Source organism: Lolium rigidum, chromosome 1 (assembly GCF_022539505.1).
Source record: "Lolium rigidum isolate FL_2022 chromosome 1, APGP_CSIRO_Lrig_0.1, whole genome shotgun sequence".
NCBI classification, from domain to species: Eukaryota; Viridiplantae; Streptophyta; class Magnoliopsida; order Poales; family Poaceae; genus Lolium; species Lolium rigidum.
In genome coordinates this window covers 326,273,873-326,283,080 of record NC_061508.1, presented here as the reverse complement: position 1 = coordinate 326,283,080, position 9,208 = coordinate 326,273,873, and the positions used below count along the sequence as shown (strand labels likewise).

The 9,208-nt window shown below is 39.9% G+C and overlaps 2 long non-coding RNA genes across 7 annotated transcripts; one reads left to right on the top strand and one right to left on the bottom strand.

Moving 5' to 3' along the window:
- The first annotated feature begins 997 nt into the window (after positions 1-997).
- LOC124699229 lies at positions 998-5,397 on the top strand. Of its 6 annotated transcripts, none has more exons than XR_007001333.1 (8): positions 998-1,153; positions 1,451-1,528; positions 1,657-1,818; positions 2,036-2,125; positions 2,844-3,825; positions 4,611-4,737; positions 4,950-5,121; positions 5,282-5,387. It is a non-coding gene; the product is annotated as an uncharacterized LOC124699229 (long non-coding RNA). The 6 variants fall into 6 exon arrangements; XR_007001326.1 differs by having other exon boundaries at positions 1,648-1,818; XR_007001325.1 differs by having other exon boundaries at positions 1,451-1,818; positions 2,844-3,007; positions 3,656-3,825.
- LOC124699254 lies at positions 4,798-6,086 on the bottom strand. The gene is made up of 2 exons (XR_007001335.1): positions 5,434-6,086; positions 4,798-5,074 (listed from the first exon to the last, which is right to left on the bottom strand). It is a non-coding gene; the product is annotated as an uncharacterized LOC124699254 (long non-coding RNA).
- Positions 6,087-9,208: the final 3,122 nt, after the last annotated feature.

Genomic DNA, 9,208 nt, shown 5'->3' with positions numbered 1-9,208 from the left:
TTCTATATATATTTCTTCAAGTCCATCTTGATCGCGGCCCACCTCTGACTCGGTCAAATTCTGGTGATAACAGTTCTTGCATGCTCTCCGTTGCTAGTAGAGGCTCTGGCCAAGTTGATACTTGTAACTCCAAGAGGGAGTATTTATGCTCGATAGTGGGTTCATGCCTCCATTGAATGCAGGGGAGTGACGACAACCTCTAAGGTTGTGGATGTGCTTGTTGCCACTAGGGATAAAACATCGATGCTTTGTCTAAGGATATTTGTGTTGATTACATTACGCACCATACTTAATGCAATTGTCTGTTGTTGCAACTTAATACTAGAAGGGGTTCGGATGATAACCTGAAGGTGGACTTTTTAGGCATAGATGCATGCTGGATAGCGGTCTATGTACTTTGTCGTAGTGCCCTGATTAAATCTCATAGTACTCATCATGATATATGTATGTGCATTGTTATGCCTTCTTTATTTATCAATTGCCCAACTGTAATTTGTTCACCCAACATGAGTTTATCTTATGGGAGAGACACCACTAGTGAACTGTGGACCCCGGTCCATTCTTTACATCTGAAATACAATCTACTGCAATTGTTCTTTACTGTTCTTCGCAAACAACCATCATCATCCACACTATACATCTAATTCTTTGTTTAAAGCAAGCCGATGAGATTGACAACCTCACTATTACGTTGGGGCAAAGTACTTTGATTGTGTTGTGCAAGTTCCACGTTGGCGCCGGAATCCCTAGTGTTGCGTCGCACTACACTCCGCCACCAACAACCTTCACGTGTTCCTTGACTCCTACTGGTTCGATAACCTTGGTTTCTTACTGAGGGAAAACTTGCTGCTGTACGCATCACACCTTCCTCTTGGGGTTCCCAACGGACGTGTGTCTTGCACGCTATCACCATCTCCTGGCCGAGCCGCCGCCGCTCCGTCTCCCGGTCGAGTTTCTCCTCGTCGAGCTCGTTGAGAAGCTCGGCGGCTTCTCCTCTGCCATGCCCTAGCTCATCCTCCCCCACAACAAGAAAGGTTCTTGTTCTAGGTCCTGGAGGAAGAAGAAGAGCATGCAAGAAGAGGAGTAAGAGGGGGAAGGAAGAAGAGAAGATCCCCTCCTTTACTCCCTGATTCCTCTAGATCCAGCTCTAAAGGTGAGTTCTCCATCCTTCATGATCCTCTTAGATTCTACAAATAGTGGTTCATAGGTTCTTATGGAAGGGGATTAGCAAGATCAAGTGGAAACTAGAGGAAACATGTTCCTATATTCCCGTTTCTGGACATACAGGTTCAGAAATTGTCAATTTCGACTATTCAATTGGCCAAATCAGAGAAAGCTTAGTTGGAATCTTTTGTAGACCCCGTTCCCGCGATCGTTTTGAGTAGTCATTTACTCAATTTGGATCAGCGGTTTAGCCGCACCGATAAAAACAAGTTGCCTCATCTTTTAGGTTGCAATCGCCGGCGTGGAGGAAGAACACGGTCAGCCATATCCATGATGCAGTGCCCTCCTCTGCCTCATCTTTTAGGTTGCCTCTCTCCCTCCCCCATTTTTGTGTAACAATATAGAGAAATCTATGTAAGCCAACTGTTTGATGATGTGTCTATGAGTCATGAAATTGTGTTTTTGCGTGTTTTTATGTTGTAGTTGTTGCAGACACCGGCATCTACGATGAAGCTATTCATTTTGGTCACGCCACTGTACATAAGCCGCCCGCAATAAGCTTGGACTGCCTTCGTTCTGTGGGGATCGGTCATCGTCCCCTTCAATAGATTCATTGGGGTCGCCACAGACGAGTTCTGCTCCTTGTCCTTCCACGTAAGAACACAATCACTTCCCTTCTCTACATGTCACCGTTATTTGATCCGTGAAATTATTTCTATCTTCATTCGCAGCATCTTATTGAAATTACTGCTGATAAGAGAAGCCACATATTTTAGATTTTAAGTGGAAAGGCTTCATCTCTTGTGCGTACAACAGATGATGGAAGGTGTGTCAGTGTTCTTTTTGGATAATATTGCTGGTTTTTGTGTAGGTTTTGCGCAGATTTATGTGATGAATTTTGTTAATGAAACATCAATTATGTCCGTTCCGGTGGTGTAAATGAATCAAGAAACTATAGTAGGTATGGATTCACTATTTGTACTTCAATTGATTAGGTTTGTCTTTTCCTTTCTTTATATGGATGAAAAAGACAGGTAAATATAGGTTGTTCATATTCATGTTTGTCTATCTAAGTAAAAAAGAGAAGGAACCAGATTATTTTGTAGCCTGGTTTTCAGTTATTCTTTGTTTTAGTGAGTTTTATTTGTGTGGATCCAACTATTAAATTGTGTGGAGCATCTAAGAAACGCGCTGATGTATGTTTGTCTATTGTACAGATATATTATATCCCAGTTAATTCATCAATTATATGAAGCCTGTTTTTCTCACTGCTTTTGGTGTTCTATACCACAGAATCCCACCTTCCAATATGGTCTATTTGCGAACTCATACAGATTTGACTGTCGATCCTGTTACATATTTTGATTCCTTTGTCCTCTTCCACTAGGATTCAACATTCATAAGGAAACACTAAAGGGTATTCATACTGTTTACTGCACACTATGCTTGCTATAAGACTGTCTATGGAAGCTTAACGTAGGTTTATTTCACATGAACTATAAGGCGGCCATGTTGTTTTTATCCCCACCCACTCTTGGTTTAATTTCTGGAGTTGCTAGGTTAGGTGCTAATTCAGTAGAAGATAGTGTCAGTTTTAGTACATTACTCCTAACTGAGTCTTTTAGTTGGATACCATGCGTATTGTTTATGTATTTATTCCATTTTCTTTTGAAATGCAGAATATTGATGCATCTCTGGCTCTCCTGAATTTGTTCGGCGGCACCTTCTCTCCCCCAACTCAGCAGTATACAGCATTGATGAGGATAACTCTCCACTTTTCCCCAATTTAGAAGCTTCCGTTTGCAGTACATGTTTTTCATATGTGGTTCCATGGCACTGATAGGTAAAACCAATTTTATGTCCAATAAAAATTGGCACTGTAGAACATGATTAGGAGGGTGGAGTTATTGCTTTGGAGTTTGATAATTTTAACCTGGTAAATGCTTAATTTTGGCTATGGTCACATCCTTTTCATTATTACAGCTGCTTTTTTTTGTTTTACTGTCATTGCTTCAACCTAATATTATTATTTTAAAATATTTATCCTCGCATTTGTTTCAGAAATTTTGTAGAAGTAAGATCTCTTAACTAGCTTTCTGTCTTAATTTTATTTTGACATACATAGTTCTTGTGCTGTGTATTCACGTTGTATTATCTTTTATACAGAGTACACATAGGAGATACTATTTAGTTAGTATCTGAAGTTTAGCATGATATTCACACTTTTGTTATAATTATTTTCTCGCTTGCATTGCTACTCCGTAGATTATGATTTTGTTGGTCAATGATGATATTAGCAACTTCTAGTTCACCGAATGCTTGCCATTTCTGAAATTTCATCTTTTTTAAATAGTATTGTTGTTTTGTAGTGGCCTTTTGGACGTCCATTTTTTATAAATACCCTCGGTTCTTTCCATTTCACATTAGAGAGTGACCTTTACATCAAACATTTGCACAGAATTTCCATTAAACCTATTCACTTGTCTTTTAGGATTTGAGCATATGTTACTCGTAGTAAATGGGACTGCCAACAATGTGCGTGTATCGATTATTCCCTGGAAGGTTACATATGGGTGAAGAAAAGTGCAATTCTATTGTTTGGAGCATTTGTCTCTAGCCAGTGAATTTGGAAGGTGAAAGTCATTGTCATGTTTTCTTGTGGTACGAACAATCTACCTAATTATGACACCATAACGTTTATTCCATCCTAAATGGGTCACCCTCCGATCAATATAATTGGCCTTGGACCTCCAAAATATTCCTCTGCTGGATATATTCAGTTGATTAGAGCTCTCCATAGCCTCCGAGTCTTCTATGTGTAGAATATAATTTTCCATTTCTCAATACAAAACTAGATTATTTTGTAGTGCCTTAAAGCTGAATGTAATTCTTGGTTATGCAAACAAGTTTTAGATTATTTTTTATGTGTAGTGAACCTTTTTTCTATTTATTAAGAGGTTACTTGACATTGAGTATGAAGGAAGAATTGATGTCAATCCCTTGAGCTATATAGTACTCTTTTGTTTCATGTTCACACAGTTGGATGCCAAGTAATATAGCTATTGTATTTTTTTTTGCTTTTGTATAATTCATTGACTTGATTTCCTATACTGAAAGCGATTGAATTGTTTGCCTTCGTTGTTGATGAATTTTAGCCAGACAATGGCCACATTCTGTACACACCCGTGGTCAATACAATGGCCAGACAATTAGATCACGAAATGGATATTACCAATGCTTTTGCTTATCTGCTGATATGTGCTACTTTGAGCTCTTTTCCTGCTTATAAATCTGCATAGTTACAACATAATTAATTGTTGAATGCCCGGTTTATTCTATATCCTGGTTTGCCCAGCTATTAGCATTGTGTTTTACAGCCTAGTCTAAATCTATTATATTAGCATTTCATCATTCCTGCACTTATTCTTTTTTACTTCCATTTGTAGGTGTCATGTGTCCCATCATTTGAAATAAGACTTGTTTACGCAGCCCAAGTTTTCTTCCTCGCATGCGCAATGAGCGCGCAGGCCGTGAGCGCCACCTCGCTATCGTGGATACATCCAGAGGGCTCAGGTAGGGGATGTTCTTAACATCTCTAAATTTCATTGGAGACTGGCATGATGGACTTTAATCTTCTCCTTTGACTTTAATTTCATTGATTAAACCACGAAGTTTAGATATATCTATTCCTTTGGCATTCACAGCATGTACAACAGTTGCACAATCACTCTCAAAATTAACTGGTGTGTGAAACTAGGAGCTGAAAGACCGATGCCTTCTTTCAGAGTACGAAGTTCAGCTTTATCAGCGTTCACGCAATTTCCAAAGGTGTGGGCAGCCAAGAAGATTATGCCGTAGCCTGAATTTTTAGCCACTACACCAACACTGATGAGGCCGGTTTCCCCAGTTGCTGCAGAAAAGTAGGATGAGTAAGAGCTCCGATACTGAACATAGATTGTAAGTCTGCCTACAGATTTAGTGTGCTTCTATGACCCTCAGATAGTTGTAGGAAACTGTAAAGTTGTGTCTTAAATTCCAGACTATCTTTTAGATGCATTCTGATAGTGACTGCTATTTCATGTTTCATACAAAAAAGTGATTGCTATTTTATATTTAGGTTCCTGGAACTTCCTCAGTTCCTATAATGATTACTATTTCACATGAAACCCAATATCGTTATGAAGTTGTTCCTGGTAGACTCTGGTATGGTATCAATCGTTCTTTAGTGGTAAATTCTTGCATACCATTTCAAAATACAAAAAAGCTCACCAATTACGTTCATAATCTACAGACAAACCCAATGTGTTGACAACCTGCAAGGAAAACATTGCAAATTAAATTGTTTTTACAGAGGTTAACAACCCCCATAATTGGAGGCATCACTCGTGCAAGGATTTCAGGAGAAGGACATTGACCAATAGAAACACCTACAGATGCCCTCACTGCCCACGTATAGAAGGAAGACCAACATAATCTTATAACAGAGGAACTATTAATGGAGTTATCTCTTTGTCTTTGTTTGAAACTAACTAATACCACTGCTGGCACCAAGGAATTCTGTACCAACCACTACATGGCCAAGAATAAGGTACACTCTCACATCTATTTTTGTCTATGGTAATACAATTGATTCCACTCAAGTCATAGACTCATCACCCGTCCATTGTCTACATCGCAACTCAAGAAAAAAGAAAGCCACCAAAGAATTATTCCCACCTAAGTAAAAAAGCTCCACCTTGTCAGGTGAGCACCTAAAATAAATACATGCATTCACACACGAGGCAGACCCAACTGGCAAAAATAAGGAGTTACCCGCACCGGTGAAAAGGAAGCTTTACTTCAGAACAGTTGTCCTGACTACTGTTACTAGAAATATCACATGTAGTATATATGTTTCTAGAACAACTAATCATGAATACTCTCAGCATGATGTAATATTAAGTGCCTAAATAACTTTGTAAAAATATCTCAAGTACCCTCTTCTATTTATCACTGACTACTGTTGTGGTGTCTATATGATCATACCAACTTTCTTCAGTTTATCATACTGTTTTTAGCGAGCTACACTGTTTTTGAGAAAAGTAGGATAGAGAGTTATACTGTTTTTAGTGAGCTACACTGTTTTTAAGAAAAGTAGGATAGCGAGTTATAATGTTTTTAGCGAGCTACACTGTTGGAACTTGAATCCAATTTACAAAGGAGGAACAACTCCTCCTGTACTAAAACAAAGAATTTGCCACACTGGATCCGAATATACTAGCAAACCAATTGCATCTTAGCCAATAGTAGACAAACTTTTGCCCAACGTGCCAAGAAACTAGAAAAATTATCAAATAATTCATAATCAATACCATCCCAAGGGCTATAACACATGCATCTTCTATGTCTGTTTGTTGATATCAGTGGCCTGAAAAAGTTGTGTTCTCTAAGTCTTTACTGAACTTCAAAAGTTTAATATCCTTTTACCTACTCCATATTGTCTTACTGCAACAGGGCATGGCAGCGATGCGCGTGGGTCGTGAGCCTGGTCTCTCTCGGAGTGTAGGAGTTCCAGTAGGACTTGCTTCGGGCTCTTGGCCGCGTGCACAGGCTGCGGGAGGTGCACCAGGCGGCCGGGATTGTGACCGGGTGAGAGGTGCTTCAGAACTGGAGCAGAGTATGCTCCAAGTGTTTTACTGTTCCTGATATTTACGTTCAGTATTTTAGCAAGTGCTCTTCCTCATGTCGAAGCTACATCCTTTTTCTTATTTTTCTGAATACCTCTCTTCTTCCTCAGAACAAGTTCACCAGTCTGATTCTTTTCCATGAAATTAACATAAAAAATGCTCGCATATGCTGCGACAATGCACTGCCTATGTAGATGATTATTTTGGGTTCCTTTCTTTCTTTTGTTGCTCTTGACAAAATCAACAACCGTTAGTTGCTATAATATATTTTCCTAAAATTTCCCTGGTTGTATATAAATGTTAGATCTCTCTGTAATTTATTGTGGTTCGCTACCTTTTGTAAATCCTAAGAAAAATTATTACCATTTTCATGTACACACGATTTACACGGGGTCGTGCGCCAAGGCGCACATCAAAATCTAGTTTTCGGAAAAGTCATGTCCAATAGATTCCAATCTTAGATAAAACATACAACCATACTAGTGTAGCGCACGATTGACCAACAAAACTAGTGTAGCACGATGAATATCTTTACTCTGTCTCTCGAATCGTTTTATGCCTAGTTCTTCAGTTTCCCTAGGAGATGGAATTACATACAACTAGACTATTTTCTTGGGAGAGGGAATTACATGATCATATCTAGGATCCCATAGCAGAAAAATTCCATTTTCATAACAGTGACGCTATTTTTACCAAGGGTCCCACTCTGAACATTTAATTATGTTCCATCGGGTGACTGAGGCTAATCTCACACGTCTTGTTAAAGTAAAATCAGTGTAGAGCACGTTTTAGCGTAATTAGGCAAGTCTGGTTTTAGTGGACAGCTCCAACATGTGTGTTGGAGTTGATCACAAATGATTGTAAAGGCTAGGGTGTGACTTATTTTGTACGAATACTTTGTAATGACTGGGCAACAGGTTTCTTATGCGCTCTTTTACTTACCAGAATACATGAGGGGACTAGAAGGTTTTTAATGAGGCGGTCTACTGCTATTTTAATATATGTGTTCTTACCTAAAAAAAAATCAGTTTGTCGATCACTACTAGAAAAAGATCTAGCCGTAAGAATGGTGCCAGTGGCGCACCACTTTACTGGTGCTCTACTACTATATAGCAGTGGCGCACCAAAAAGTGGTGCTCCACTAGTAGCTTATTACTAATGGCGCACTAGTATAGTGATAGGCCACTACTAATTTATGAGCTGAATTACAAATGGGTCTCATGTTAGCAGTGGCGCACCACATATAGGTGCGCTATTGCTATTTAGAATAGCAATGACGCACGTATATGTGGTGCGCCACTATGCTGTAAAGAGCAATAGCGCACTCCGTCTTGTGCGCCACTATGCTGTAAGAGCAATAGCGCACTCCGTCCTATGCGCCACTGTGCTGAAGTACTATCACCGCACACATTCTCAAGACCCCAACCGCACACGTACAGGGCATAAAACATGAATTCAGACCAAATGTACATTCAAACAAGCTGGCAAGGGCAATGTTTTTGTTGATCAAGTGATTCTACAATTAATGTAGTGCACTAAGGAATGGTCAATCGTCAAGTCAACGATCAAGTCAAGGATGACTTCTTTATTGGCGAAACGATGGGGAAGAGAAAGCATGCCAGTGATTCTCTGAGCCGGTCTTCATTTCCAACGCCTCGGGAAACAAGTCGAGATAGATGACATCACATTTTTATCCTCTTCCTTACCGGGAAGGTGCACTTCTCTTCTTCTTCTGGCCTTCACCTCCTGCCCGGCCCGGAAATAGAACCCAGCCACCTTTCTGATCCATTCATTTTGCAAGCAGGCAGGATCCGGAGCTAATAACCTTATAATGGAATCAACATGTAGTCGTACTGCAACCATGTATAGCTAATTACTGTCACAGATTCTGTCACATATAGTTACATCTATCTTAACCGCATATCTCAGCTACTAGTTCATAAACATGGTGAATGATTTCTGCATTCTTTTTTGGCCAGTGCACTCTCTCCCTTTTGTAAGTACCCATTCCAACTTAAGTGGAGTTCTGAACCAAATATTCATCTTACTTACCGAAAATATAATTGATGTTTGAGTACTGCTACAAGAACACCTTAGATGTAGGTAACTGTTCATCATTTTATTTTTAGTTCCAGTGAACCTCATGGCCCTAGCTAACAGAAACTTTGCTGACACTAGCTAACTGAAACTTGCATGACTGAATGATTGCAGTGGAGGAGAAAGCTGGTTGGGTGTGTCCAAGTTGTGCGTGTGGTGTGGGCATGAAGCCGGTTGGGTGTGTCTACGTGTCGGCAGCCTCGAACAAGTCGGAGGCGAGATGGAGCGGAAAGAAGACCTCCTTCCTTGGCGGAGCAGCGACGGCGAGGGATATGCGGAGG